At 35.8% G+C, this 15,441-nt stretch overlaps 1 pseudogene; it reads right to left on the bottom strand.

Annotated features, from left to right (window-relative positions):
* The window catches only part of LOC138815289 (leucine-rich repeat-containing protein 14B-like), a 126,276-nt pseudogene that overhangs the window by 71,119 nt on the left and 39,716 nt on the right, over positions 1-15,441 (bottom strand).

Below are 15,441 nucleotides of genomic sequence, written 5' to 3'. Positions count from 1 at the left end.
AAATTACCTAGGAATTAACTTAACCAAAGAAATTAAGGACCTCTATGATGAGAACTTTAAAAACCTGAAAAAGGAAATCAAAACAGAACCTAGAAAGTGCTAAAAAAACTCCCATGCCCCTGGATTGGAAAGATCAACATCATGAAAATGGCAATACTTCCCAAGGCTATCTACAAATTCAATGCAATACCTATCAAAATTCCAACCTCACTCTTCAAGGAAATAGAAGAGGCAATCCAAAAATTCATATGGAACAATAAAAGACCCCGAATAGCAAAAACGCTCCTCAACGGAAAGAACACTGCTGGAGGAATATCAATACCAAATTTCAAACTCTACTACAAAGCCATAGTAGTACAAACAGCTTGGTATTGGCACAAGAACAGACCTCAGGATCAATGGAATAGAATTGAAAACCCAGAAATGAACCTACAGACCTATAGCCATCTAATCTTCGATAAGGGAGCTAAAAAAAATAGAATGGAAGAAAGACAGCCACTTCAGTAAATGGTGCTGGAAAAAAAATGGTTAACTACTTGTAGAAAACTAAAGCTAGATACTTATATATCACCCGGCCCGAGAATCAATTCCAAATGGATCAAAGACCTCAGAGTTAAAGCAGACACTCTGAAAACATTTCTGGATGGAATAGAGGACAAACCCTAGGTCTCCTTGGCACAGGCAGAAATTTTCTTAATAGAGACCCAGAAACTCAACAAATAAAAGAAAGATTGGACAAATGGGGTTGTATGAAATTGCAGAGCTTCTGTATGGCAAAGGACATAGCTAGCAAGATCAATAGAAACCCCCGGTTTGGGAGAAGACCTTCACTAGCCACACAACAGACAAGGGTCTCATATCTAAAATATAGCTTGAAATCAAAAAATTAAATCCCCCAACAACAAATCTTCAAAGAAACAACTGCCTAATAAATAAGTGGGCTGAAGACTTAAAGAGAAACTGCTCTGAAGAGGAAAGAGGATTTCCAATAGACACAGGAAGAAAAGTTCAACCTCTCTAGCCATAAAAGAAATGCAAATCAAAACAACATTGAGATATCACCGCACCCCAGTTAGAATGGCTATAACCAAGAACTCTAATAACAACAGATGCTGGAGGGGATGTGGACAGATGGGAACCTTACTGCATTGTTGATTGGAGTGTAAACTTGTTCAACCACTTTGGAAAGCAGTATGGATATTCCTGAAAAGACTCCACATAGAGCTCCCCTATGACCCAGCAGTCCCACTTTTGGGCATTTACCCAAATGATCACCAATAAGACCACACTAAAGCTATCAGCACGACTATGTTTATTTCAGCATTATTTACCATTGCTAAGATATGGAACCAACCCAGATGCCCCTCAGTAGCTGAATGGATCAAGAAAATGCCATATATATACACAATTGAATTCTCTGCCTCCATCAGAAAGAATGACATTGCCTCATTTGTTAGGAAATGGAAAGACTTGGAAAAAATTACATTAAGTGAAGTAATCTAGGCACAAAGAAACAAAGGTCCCATAGTTTCCCTTATTTGCAATAACTAGTATATGTCTGAGTGAAGCAGAAAAGGTCAGTTATGTTGATGTTAGGGCAATGAAACCTAAGATATATATTCAATTTTTTTCTTTCATGTGATTGTTTCTAACATATTTGTAAGATGATTTCTTTGTTGCTTTGTATGTCACTCCCCCATACTATAACCCCTGCTTTCACTGTATTTGATGTTGGTATAATTTGTGGAAGGGAAGGGAACAAACAAATCGTTTAAATAGAGATACAGTTTGACCCATTGCAACAATGAAATGTACAAATCATTATATCGAAAAATTAACTTTACAATTTTGGTGATGGGGGTATAGGGAGCGGTGAATTCGGTGGAGGTGGCGGGGTGGTGGGGAGAGGATGTGAAGGGATAGGAAAGGGAAACAAAGGAGGAAGCTACAATGCTTAGTAAGAAATGTACTCATTATCTTGCCCATGTAATTGTAACCCCTCTGTACAGTATTTTCACAATAAGAAAACGAGATCATTGTCTTCTTAATCCTTAACATCTATAACATCTGTTAACATTCTTAATAGTCTATAACATCTGTTTATTCTTCTGAAAGAATGTCACTTTCAACAAAAAATGTCATCCTCAGATTGCCGGGACAGAATTCTTGCAAATGCAACCAGCAATTGATGTTTATGGCTTCCAAAATTAAGTTTGAGCCTGTTGCATTTTAGACAGTCCATGAACGAAACGTATTCAGGTTCCTGCTTTTTTTGGCATTTTCTTTTGGCATTCTCTTCCATTACCTGCCTGTAATGCTCACAGTCACAGTGCTCTTCCTCCTTTGGCTTTGAACCCACTTTCTATAGAACATGGCTGTCATTTGGACTGCATTTTAAATAGGCTTCAGATTCTTGGAACTTCTGTTTGTCCTAGATGTCTAGCCTTAGAATAACAAGACCATGTCTATTAGATTTTTTATGGTAGTATATTACATTATGGTCTCTAATAAGAGTAGTAAACTGGGTCTGCAAGTACTTCATGTATTTCTAGATAAATTACTTCATTCTCTGCTGTTTCAAGGTAAACAAGATTCGTCATATTATTTAGCTCTTGTCTGCCAATTTTTTTTTCTTGTCTCAAGGATCAGATGCCTTCTATGATTCAGAGTCTTCCTCTGCTGCTATTAGAATATTTCAACCATTTGGGGGGAAGGCTTTTTGTAAATTTTCACTTGCAAGGTTTTCTTCCATGTAAGTGTTAATTGAAAAATACAAGGCAGTGTTGTCAGCTTTAACAAACTCAATATAAAAAAAAGAAAAAAAGCAGACAATGTTATTTCTCAAGACTTTATGACTGTTTGTGGACTTGTTCTGAATCATTTTTATGTGACTCCTACCTCAAAAATGCAACAAAACTAGTTCCACCATCTATCCCATAATGTTCCAGAGTTTTCCTGTTGTTACCATTGATAAATGCAATGAAGGGAACAAGTGACTCATTGAAAATAAACGTAGTGCTAGGTTTCCAGACTTGGAACTATAGTCTAGGAGTTTAGATATGACACCACAGCAGGAACTTGTTCTTAGAAATAAAATACAATCCCTACTGATAAAAATATCCTATCATTTATGAACTTTGAATGCCTTTTTTGTTGCTTTTTATGAAATAATAGCATTTTTTCTGAAGGCTAGGAAATCCAAGCTCAAGGTCTCTTTTGGTTAGGACCCGGGCTCTCTGTTTCCAAGATGATATCTTGTCACTGCACTCTTCTAAGAGGGGTGCTCTATCTTCACTATAGGAGATCTAAGGGCAAGGAGGGGAGAATTCTCTTCATCAAACACATACAAGGACTTGTAATCTACTTACCTGTCAAGTACCTCCTAAAGGTAATGCCTCTTTCTAATAGGCCTTTGATGATGAAGTTTCAGTGCTAGTTCTGAGAAGACAATAATATTCTAAACATAGCAAAGCTAGGTGCCAGTGGCTCAAACCTGTAATCCTAGCTGCTCAGGAGGATTATATCTGAGGATCACAGTTCAAAGCCAGTCCGGGCAGGAAAGTCCGGGAGACTCTTATCGCCAATAAACCACTAGAAAACCGGAAGTGGAGTTGTGGCTCAAGCGGTAGAGTACTTGCCTTGAGCTGAAGAGCTGAGGGACAGCGCCCAAGCCCAGAGTTCTAGCCCCACGACCAACCAAAAACAACTGTCCTACACATAGCACAGATATTTATTGAAAATGAAGTAGTAGTTTTTTTTAATACTATCCTATACAAAGAAGAGTAGAAAATATTAGGAGTGATGTTTAGAGTTGAAGGTAACTGTCATACAGGAAGTGGACATGGTGGGAGAGGTAGAGTGGAGGAATGCTTTCTTGTTATGATTTGAAGTACCAATGAGAGTTTAACCATGTCACATGAAATATTTTATTGAGAATAAAAATATTTGAAGAAAATTTTGAGTGACAGCCAGACATTGACATTGCAGAAGAACTAAGTCTGATGTTAAAAATCAACCCATTATAAAATGGAATCTGACAGAGTAGAAATCCTAGAACCCGAGATGAATGCTAAATACTTAAAAGGACTAGATTTTAACAAGAGTATCTGCCTCTTAGTTTTCTATTGGGCCCTTCAAATTATGTAGCCAGAGTGACCAATAATAATTACTTGGATTCTAACAATTCTGATTAATTTTGACTGTTTTTGAGATATATGTAAATAGATTTATGTACTATGTGTTTTTCTTTTGTTTGGTTTCTTTCATTCAACACTGTATTTGTGAGATCCTTCCATATTCATGTATTTATTGGTAGATTATTTATACTCACACTGCATAGCACTGTTTTCAAGACTTTGTATGTTTAGAAAAAATCTGGAGTGTTTATTAAAGCAGATCTCTAGATCCACTTTCAGAACTTCTGTTTTAGCTACTCTAGGGTAAGTTTTAAGGACTGGTTTTACTAACAATGCCCATATGTGATGCTGGAATGGGGATCGTATCTTGAGAAACATTTCTATAGAGGATGCCATATAGGAATTGACTACCATGCTTTCAATAGGCATTTGGTTTGTGATTACTGTTTTCTTTCTTGAGATAAGGTCTCCCTGTTGCTTAGGTTGGCCTGGAACTCTTTATCAGAATTCCCACTTCTGCCTCTCAAGTGCTGAACTTACAGATATATACCACAATGCCCACCTTTTTCTGATCACTTTAAAAAATATTATTCATGTATTTACTTTTGGCTATACTAGTTTATTCTGATAATCTTCATTAATTCCTTTATTAAAAATAAATAGCTCATGTAGTGAGACTATGTATTATCTTATTTTAAAAAATACATTGTACAGACAAAGGATAATAATGACATCATATAGTTTTCTGAGTGCCAAGCAATAAACTCATTTTATTACCATCTCCAGTTTGCTTATGAGAAAGTAAAAAGTATAGGATGCTGAGGTTGGCAAAGTTCAAGGACATGTCCTTAAGTACCACATCTCTTCCCCTAGACATGCCATTTTATGTATGACAAGCCAGAAGTGTAATCTATATAGATATAGATCAGAAGATACAGGAGAAATCACTCTCACTGCAGAAATCTCTGCCTTGCATTCATAGAGCCAATACTCCAGCTGATGGGACAGATACAAAGTCTATACAATAAAGGATAACAGCAGGTAGGTGGGTACAAGTCAGTGAGCTCAATTTCATTTGATAAAATATACAGAAATAATTCAAAAAGAAAAGAATTGAGTCCTACAATCCACGGAGAAATTTAGTAAACAATGTGAAAGGGCCTTCAAGGCAAGGAGGATATTCTGAGTAAAATATCATATGTTCTGACAACTGAAAATAGTTCTATCTGGTTGAGACATGGGGTGAATACGGATGAATGAGTTAATGAGGTTTATAAAAAGATGAGGCAAAGTAAGAATGTTCCTAAACATTGCAAAGATACATTCATTTCCCTGTCCTGAATAAGAATCAATTTTCAATACCCAAGATACCTTCTTTTATGACCTTTATAGAATTATAAATATCAGAACATGCCCTTTTTAATTGTCCAAATTTCTGACAGGAAAATATCTAAATTATTTACCGTCAGCTTTCTTAATTTTGTACTCTTATCTCTAAGCCCAGTGCTTGACATGTAAGTGTCTAATAATTGTTAGATGAGAGGGAAGGTATTCTTAGAAAAATTCAGTCCTTTTGATCAAAGATATAGCCTCTGTCAGTATTGTTACCTTGTCACCATAAGGTATTCATTAACAACTTTTGTCAATGTAGGAGAAAATCTTGTCAAAGTAACGATGTTTTATAACAAAGGCAAGGCTTGCCATGAAAAATTTTAACTTGGGAAATGAAATCAGTATTAATCAGTGAAAAACATTATATTTTCATCTCTGTCACTATAGTAGCAACTGGATTTCTGCTTGTTTTGATCTCTATCCTTTATCTTCTATCTTTTATCTTCGATCCTTTATCTCTGCTCTTTCAAAACTAGGATTGAGAAGGAGTTCATGTCTAAGGAGGGGGATAGAAGAGTAAGATAGAGTAGAAAGGAGGAAAAAATTACTGTAGAATATTAATTGATTTCAGTATAATGCTGCCCATTTAGGAAGTATATATGGTTACTTATTTTTATCCGAACATATGAAAATACTAAGATGGTCTCAGTAAAAATAGCACTTAAACCAAAATTACACCAAAGCCTAGTGTTTACACCAGGTGGTCACAACAGTTCAGGAGAATTGAGCATCAGCAATTGCACATCATAACGAAGGATGACAGGTTGTGTTCAAGATGAAAAAGGACTCAAATGACCCAAGAAAGTATTAATGATGATAACTCAGTTTTTCTCTACCACCTTGGAGACAACTCTAGAAGATCTTAATAATATTAAAAAATAATAATAAACATATAGAAGTATAACAATATTAACAATACAGATCGATATCTTAAGATGCACAATGGATTATGGTTAACCTTGTCATCATTTAAAAGTACAACTTACAACATAACTATGCAGATAAAATGATTAGTGTAACTGACTGTGGAATGCATCATTTTAGTTGTAGACCCTGAACCACAAAGATATTTTGAATTGTGGTCACTTTTGTAGTCATGTTTGTAATATTTGTGATGTTATTCTGGATACATAAAAGGCAAATAAATGTTTTAATACTATTAGTAAGAAATATTTTCAGAGACAGAGATGAAAGAAGAGGAGAAAGCTGAGGAGAGAAATTCAAAGATGTTGAAGTAAAAACCTTGTGTATTTAAACTTAAGTTAGAAATATTAGGCAGAATTCATGATTGCTATTTTCCCCTCTAAGGAAAAATGCAGCTGTTTTTAAGGCTTGGGAGTATGACAAATCAGATGCAATGAACATGGAGAATTCCAAATTGTCATATAAAAATGTGCTCCTAAATGGAACCAGAGCTCCTTGGGAAAATGGTTGGTTCTTTGTGTAGGACAGGAAGTATTCTTTCAGTATGAACATCTGATGTATTTTTGTATCAGAAAGCAAGAAACAAAAACTAATGAGGTTATGTCAAAAATAGGATGCAAAAATCTAGGTGCCAGTGGCTCATGCCTATAATCCTAGCTATTCAGGAGGTTGAGATCTCAGGTTTGAAGTCAGCCAGGGTAGGACTCTGATCTCTGGCCAACCACCAGAAAACCAGAAGGTAATGATATTGTTCAAAACATGTTTAGCTGACTTAACTGTAACATCTCCATACATCACTTTATAATAATAATAAAAGTGCACAAAAGGAAAATAAAGTAAAACTAAAAAGAATAAAATTGCAATGTAATATAAGTTGCTTCTGTTGGTACTTAAAAGGAGGCAGAGGAACAAAAATGAAAATCACATACCAAACTCATTGAAATATGTATGTCATTGTTAAAACATCAACTCATTATTTTAACTATTAGTAACTTTAAAAAAAGTTAAGCAATTATCCTATATTTACTTACAAATGTTATTTCAGATAACTATAAAGAAATAAATTATAAAGGAATACAGAAAGATTCCAGTTAGTTAATTGTGAAGGATAAAAAAAAGTCATATTTAAACACTAAGTAATGATGATCAATATATGCCAGAACTTTTAGCTAAAATCTTGATGTAGAGCTTTACAATGAAAGGAATCAAGTTGGCAAATCCTTGAATTCACTGATGGTCTCAGCACCAGTAACTTCTGGCATAATATATTACTAAAGCAATAGCACCTCCTATTATTTATCCTTAAGAGCACTTTCTCCTTCAAATAATGAATCTGATTCACTTCAGTATTTAGTGCTCATTTCCAATCAATGGGAAATACTTTAGTACAAGTCAATTGCCATAGGAGGAAATAACCACGTGCATTTGCAGATATTCAAGAAAATAATTGACTAATTTCTATAATAAGCTAAAAACATAAAGGAAGAGAGTGAAAGAAAGAGCATGAGATTTTAAGACAACTTAAAAGACCAACAAATAGGAGCAATACAAGATAAACTCAGATATACAAGAAGCATAGATACAAAAATGATGGTCCAAGGCAGGCCCCGAGAGAAAATGGAAACGGGTGACTCTCTCCAAAAAATAACGAAGGCAAAAGAAGGGCTTGGGACATGTCTCAAGTAGGAGATCACCTGCCGAGCAGCTATAAAACCCTGGATTCAAATTCCAGTATAAGCAAACAAACAAAAAAGAAAGACCAATAAATATCAGCAGATTGATTTTTATGCTTATTTCCCAAAACAAAATGAAATAAAACAATGGTAATGATAATTTGGAAATGGGCTCCTAATTGAAATATAACAAAGACTCACTAATTTGGGTAGCTGTGATAATACTCCTTTGTCAGAGACATCTTGAAATGTTAAAACATGGAATAACATGATTTTGCTATTGCTTTAAAATATTCAAGGAGAAAGAGAGTAGGAAGAAATAAAATAATTTTGGAAACATGTTGATGGGGGTTTCAGGTAGTGAATGGGTGTTAGAAATGTTATACTTCGCTATACTTTTGTCTGGAAAATGTTACAATAATTCTTAAAAGTTTCACTTTTTGGTAAGTTGTGCCATCAAGTTACATAGAAGAGAAACATATTTAAAAATATGGATTGCTAAAGTTTATAGTTGAATCCAAGTTTAAAGAAGAAATTAAGTCATTTGGTTTAAACAATAAACAATCTGCCACAAACTGGTATCCTTTACTGATGTGGTGAGACTATCACAAACCTTGGAAGATGTCAAAATAAGTCCAAACATGATGAAGAGAGTAAGTCTTATAGTGTAGCTCTGGTCTTAGTCTGGTGTAAAATCATAAAATGTTAACACATGGTGCTGATATGTTTTAATAAATTTAATTGTATACTTCGTAACACATTTTGTAAGTCATTGAATTTGTGGGACCTTTGCTGTGCAAAGATTTGATGTATTAAAAGAATCAGTTATGTTAAATTATAATTGCAATGTTGTATAGAAATACTCAAATCTGCTGGGCGCCAGTGGCTCACGCCTGTAATCCTAGCAAATGAGCTGGCTGCGATCTGAGGATCACAGTTCAAAGCCAGCCCGGGCAGGAAAGTCTATGAGACTCATCTCCAATTAACCACTAGAAAACTGGAAGTGGCGTTGTGGCTCATGTGGTAGAGCACTCTCCTTGAGCTGAAGAGCTGAGGGACAGCATCCCAAGCCCAGAATTCAAGCCCCATGACTGACAAAAATAAAAATTAAAAAATAAACTAAATAAATAACGATATACTCACATCTGTAATCAATGGTTAGATGCTCAGAAAAATATTTGTTTCTAAACTTTCAAAAGATTCATAAGATTTTCATTAGATGAACAAAAGGACCTTAGTGAATTTTTGAATTATTTAGCACTTACTTGGCATTTAAAAATCCTGTCAAAATTAGTATTCAGAAATTTAAAGCTTTATGTTATATTTTTTATTAAAGAAGAAAAAAATCCATCCTATGAAAATTGAAACACACTATGTTTATTTTAAGATGCTTTCTTTGTTCAGGATTTTATGAACTTTTTAGAATTCTAGGATCTTTCATTTGCATATTGAAAAGGAATCATGACACTTCACATTTGTCATGACTGATATAAGTTGATTTGATTATTTGCTGTTTAAAATAGAGGAGGTTGTGTGTTTGTGTAATGTACATTCACATAATCATTTTCGTAATGAAACAATTGTATTTGCAATACATACCTCTTGGTGAATAAATCTGATCAGGACACTACTTAAGACAGACGTCATTGAGATATGCCCTAGAGCAATGTATCTCCTGAGACAATAAAGATAATGATTACAGGACTAAATGTTCATATTTTAATTAATTAATTTTAATTTAAAAATTATTTTTACATAGCTAGTCACATCTTTTTTTTTTTTTGAAAGAATTCTGTTATATAACTGCAGTCTGAAGTTCTGTGCATTTGACATTTCAGGTATTCTACAAATTGAATATGAAGATTTCATTTATTTTTCCCAATAATATATCAACCAGGAGATGTCTGTTCAGAAAGAGATCATTGTCTTCAGTGGTTCTGGGTAGATGGCAGAGGAGAAGCTGGAGGCTAAACAAGCTCTCGCATGTAAAGCAGGTTTAGTGTTCCAGTGAACAGTCTTAAGCCAAGGAATCACACCAAGTGTGCCACTACAGTACAGAGACTTTGGCCAGAGAGGGAAAATCCAAGGAAGGAAACAGACCTGAGCAAATGCCAGAAGCCGCAGCTGCAGTGACGGCAGAGGTGGCAGCGTCCGTAGCCACCATACTTGCAACACAGCGAGTATGGGACCTAGGTGCCAGACGCAGTGGGCATGCAGATTCTACTCAACACCAGCAAGAACTGACAAGGAGAAGACATCTTCATCCTGCAGATCTCAGAAGAGAGACAACCCAGGAACCAAGACTCTGGCGTGAGTAGAAGCATGACATCCTCACTCCTTCTCAGGGAGCAGGGGAGGAAAGGCCACCCCTCCCCATCCCCACTACCAGAGATCTCCATCTTTGATACTGACAAAAGGCTGGCTGGGCAGCTAGCTCCAACTCAGGACTTGGAAGAAAACAAAAGATTGATTTAGCAGGTCACAGGAACCTAACCTGACTTGGCAGGCTCAGCAACACCCAGGGAAAATTCACCCAGCCCAGGCAGAAAAAGCTCCACCCATACAGGAGTGGTTTTGTTCACTGGGTAAATAGAGCCAGAGACAGCCCCTTCCTACAGCAGCCTTGACAATCAATGGAAATTCAGTAAACATAAAGCATGAGAATGGCTCCAGGATGGGCTCTGTGAGTGTCTTAGAAGCTAGCCCCTCAGGGAAAAGCTACAGTTTGCTGAAAGGCCTCAACTCTACCCAGAACCTAGCCTCATCAAAGCATCTCCAAAATAGAGGAAACAGCCATCTCCCTCTTTTGTGATACTCAAAGCAGATCTCCTCCCAGAGAACTACCCTAGGAGGAGGATCACAAAATCTTGGATAAAGCAGAGCAATTTTCTGCTTACCCAAACAAACTGACTTAAGAAACCAATCAATCCACAGGAAAATCAAACACCATAATCAGATCAGAGACTCCAACAAGAGACTGGTTATGGACACAAGGGACATACAGGATCTTCCCATGCCCCTCAAAAATATCAAAGAACTCTTTTATTGTACCTGTTTTAAAAAAAAACTTTTTTAACTTTTCTTAATTTTTAATTTTTAACTTAAAAATTGTTTTCTATTAAACTTTTTTTTCTTCCTCATAATTTTTATTTTAGGGGAATATGTGTGTGGGTGTTTTTGTTCATATAGGTTTACTAATGTTTTGATCCTTTATTTTCTTTCTTTCTCATTCTTTTCACATTCTCTTCTCTTTTGTTCATTTTTGCGTGATTTAATTGCTGTTCTGCTCACCCTCAAATATACCCGTGGTTGATTAGACTTAAATTCCTTAATAGCAGTACTACCTCTTTATACCTATATACTATTTTAAGCATTTTTATTTTTTAGGTTTTCAGGTCTTCTTCCTATCCCTCCACCTTTCTCATCCTATCCCCGTTCTTCTCGGTATATTACATTTCTAATTTTGCAGAATTTTAAAGTGTTTCACTTTTTAATTATAATTCTTGTTTTTCTTCTCTCTTTTTTCTTTTTCTTCTTTTTTTCTCTTTCTCTACTATCATTCTATCCAATCTATTTCCCTCTTTGAGAGTAGGACTTAGTTAATTCAACACTCCCTTTATCTTTCCACAGCCCTCTATTCCTATTTTTACCCACATCTTACCCTAAACCTAATAATTTCTGGTTTGCCAAATTCTTCTTTGCTGTTCGTAGTCCATTAATACACAGTTGTTTAATGTTGAATAAATATATCTGTTGAACTAGATTGTATCTGCAGACTTTTGACTGTTCAACTACACACTTTGGTTGATGCTTGCATTAAGATGGTATTCTAGCACAAAACTGGTGTTACTTTCATCCCAAATGGGCAGAAGAAGACGGAAAAACAAAAGAAAAATGGCAAGTCCTGGTATCTCAAGTCCCACTCATGAAAATCAGGGGACAGAACAGACAATGAATTATCCAGAGGAGAGCTCCCATAAAGCTCTACATACACTACTGGTAAGCATGGTAAATGAAAAGATTAAAACCTGCAAAAGACACAGTGTGAGCGTGATAAGGAGAGAGGAGGCAAACCAAAGATAAATACTGGAATATCATGAGCTTGAGGAAGCTACTCAAAGATTGATACAGGAATTGCATGAGCAGCTTGAGAACACTCAAAGAGAAATAAAGGAATGGCGTGAACAGGCTGAGATCAGTCAAAGAGACAGGAATTGCATCAGCTGGCTGAGGACAGACAAAGAGAAAGTCAGGAATGCTGTGAGAATACTCAGAACACTGAAAGAGAACTACAGGAATTGCATGAACTGAGGAAGCTAATCAAAGAGTAATAAAGGAATAGAGAGAGCAGGATGAGAATACACAAAGATCACTAAAGACATTCATGGAATCCATGAATAGAGAGCTGAAAGAAGTCAGGGAGTCCACAAAGGGAATGCTGAATGGAAAACAACAGAAGGAATGGGAGTCAAGGAAACCATAACCAATCAACTAAGTGATTTGAGAATAAACACTGAACACCAAATTAAGGAAGTAAAGTTCATACAAGATGTAAAACAAAGCCCCAACAAAGAATTTGAAGCCATCAAAGCCGACCAAATAGAAGGAAAAGAAATATAAAAACAAAGTTGAAAGTCTTGATAGTAGGCTAGACCATGCAGAAGATCGAATATCAGGGATTGAAGACAGCCTAGATATTATAGAGAAAGAACATACAACCGTACAAGACAAATCCATGAAATATGATAGATCTATCCAAAACTTGGCAGACACCATCAGAAGGCCTAATCTGAGAATAATGGGTGTAGAGGAGCACTTAGAGACAGAAGTTAATGGTCTAGGAAATTTTTTAACAAAATCTTAGCAGAGAACTTCCCAAACATGCAAAAAAATAGGCCTATTCAGATACAATTAGCTTTTAGAACTCCAAATAGACAAGACCAGAATAGGACATCCCACCATCACAGTATAATCCACACAGGATCAATTCAGACCAAGGAAAAGATCCTTAAAGCTGTCAAGGAGAAAATATTAATCATATATAAAGGGAAATCAGTCAGAATCACCTGAGATTTCTCAGCAGACACAATTAAAGCAAGAAGAGCCTGGAATGATGTATGCCATGGCCTAAAGACAAACAATTATCAACCAAGAATACTGTATCCAGCTAAACTTTCCTTCATAACCAAAGGTCAAACAAAAACCTTCCATAGCAAAGAAAAATTGAAACAATATATATCCAACAAACCAGTCCTACAAAAATTCTTAAAGATGTCCTACACATAGAAAACCAGCAACTCCGCAATAAAGGCCAAGAAATCGCCCCTAAACTGAGAATCCAAGAATCATAGGAAGAACCCAGTTGCTGCAGCACACAAGAAGGTGGATAACATGGCACAAACTCCCAAATACCTCTCATTCCTATCTCTCAACGTTGAAGGACTTAACTCTCCAATTAAGCGACCTAGACTGTCTAGTTGGATTAAAAATCAAGATCCTTCTATCAGCTGCCTTCAGGAGTCACACCTTGCCCATAAAAACAAACACATTTTCAAGAAGAAAGGCTGGAACAAATTCTACCAAGCAAACGGCCCCCATAAACAGGCGGGAGTTGCAATCCTAATATCAGATAAAATAGACTTCAAATTAAAATTATTGAGAAGGGATAAAATATGTCACTACATACAAATTAATGGATCTCTCTTTCAGGAGGATATTACAATTCTAAATCTCTATTCACCGAACAACGGAGCACCAATAGTTAGCCACTACTTTCCCTCAAATCCCACATAGATCCAAAGATATTAATTGGGGATTTTAACACACCACGCTCCCCACTAGATAGATTAACTCGGCAAAAACTCAACAGAGAAACCACAAATCTAAATAACTGCATATGTCAACTAGATTTAACAGACATCTACCTTATATTTCATTCAGGCAGCATCCAAATACACATTTGTCTCAGCAACATATGGAATATTTTCTAAAATAGACCACTTTTTGGGTCAGAAAGAAAACTTGTCCAAATTCAGAAACCTTGAAATTATACCTTGGATTCTCTCAGACCACAAGGGTATAAAATTAGAACTCAACACCAAAAACCACCAAAGTCCTGTAACACATGGAGGCAGAACAACACACTGCTGAATCATGAGTGGGTCATGGAAGAGATTAGAAACGAAATTCAAAGGTTCAAGATATTGAACAAAAATGAACACAAAAATTAACAGCACCTATGGGACACAGCAAAGGCAGTACTCAGAGGCAAGTTTATAGCTCTTCGTTCCTACATCAACAAATTGGAGAGATCTGAAACTAACAGTTTAATGACACATCTGAACCTCCTTGAAAAAGAGCAGCAAGATAAACCCCAATCCAGTAGATGGAAAGAAATAATTAAAATTAAATCAGAATAAAATAAATTAGGATTAGAAAAAAAAACATATATAGGATCAACATAACAAAGAGGTGGTTCTTCGAAAAAATTAACAAAATTTACAGATCCTTATCAAATCTTATCAGAAAAAGAAGAGAACCCACCCAGAAACATCACCACAGAAACAACCAAGATTCAGAATATTATAAGGGAATACTTCTCAAAACTTTATGCTAATAAGTGCGACAACTTGTCAGAAATGGACCTTTTTCTAGCGAATATTGACATGCCAAAAGAAAGCCAAGAAGATTTAAACCATCTTAACAGGCCCATATCAAGCATTGAAATAGAAACAACAATAAGAAACTTCCCAGCTAAGAAAAACCCATAACCAGATGGTTTTCAGCAGAATTCACACCAAGCAGAGCTCACACCAATACTGCCCCAACACTTCAATGAAATTGAAAAAGAAAGCTCACTACCAAACTCATTCTATGATGCCATCATACCCTCATCCCCATACCAGGCAGGGACTCATCAAAAAAAGAGAACTATAGGCAGTTTTCTTTGATGAACATTGATGCAAAACTTCTCAACAATATTTTGGCCAATCGACATCAACAATTCATCCAAAAAATCATACTATGAAACAGGATTCATTTCAGGGATGCAAAGCTGGTTCAATATAGGCACATCAATTAATATAATTCATCACATAAACAAAAGAAAGCATAACAACCACAACGTTACCTCAATAGATGCAGAAAAACCATTTGACAAGAGCCAACACCCCTTTATGATGAAGGTTCTGGAAAAATTAGGAATCCATGGAACATTCCTCAATACAGTAAAGGCTGTATATGACAAACCTACAGCCAGCATTATACTTAATGGTGAAAAACTAAAGCAATTTCGTCTTAACTCTGGAACAAAACAA

The sequence above is a fragment of the Dipodomys merriami genome, unplaced genomic scaffold (genome assembly GCF_024711535.1).
Source record: "Dipodomys merriami isolate MVZ:Mamm:240054 unplaced genomic scaffold, mDipMer1.0.p SCAF_634, whole genome shotgun sequence".
NCBI classification, from domain to species: domain Eukaryota; kingdom Metazoa; phylum Chordata; class Mammalia; order Rodentia; family Heteromyidae; genus Dipodomys; species Dipodomys merriami.
Note: the sequence above shows the minus strand (reverse complement) of the source record. Positions and strands in the feature narration are given on the sequence as shown.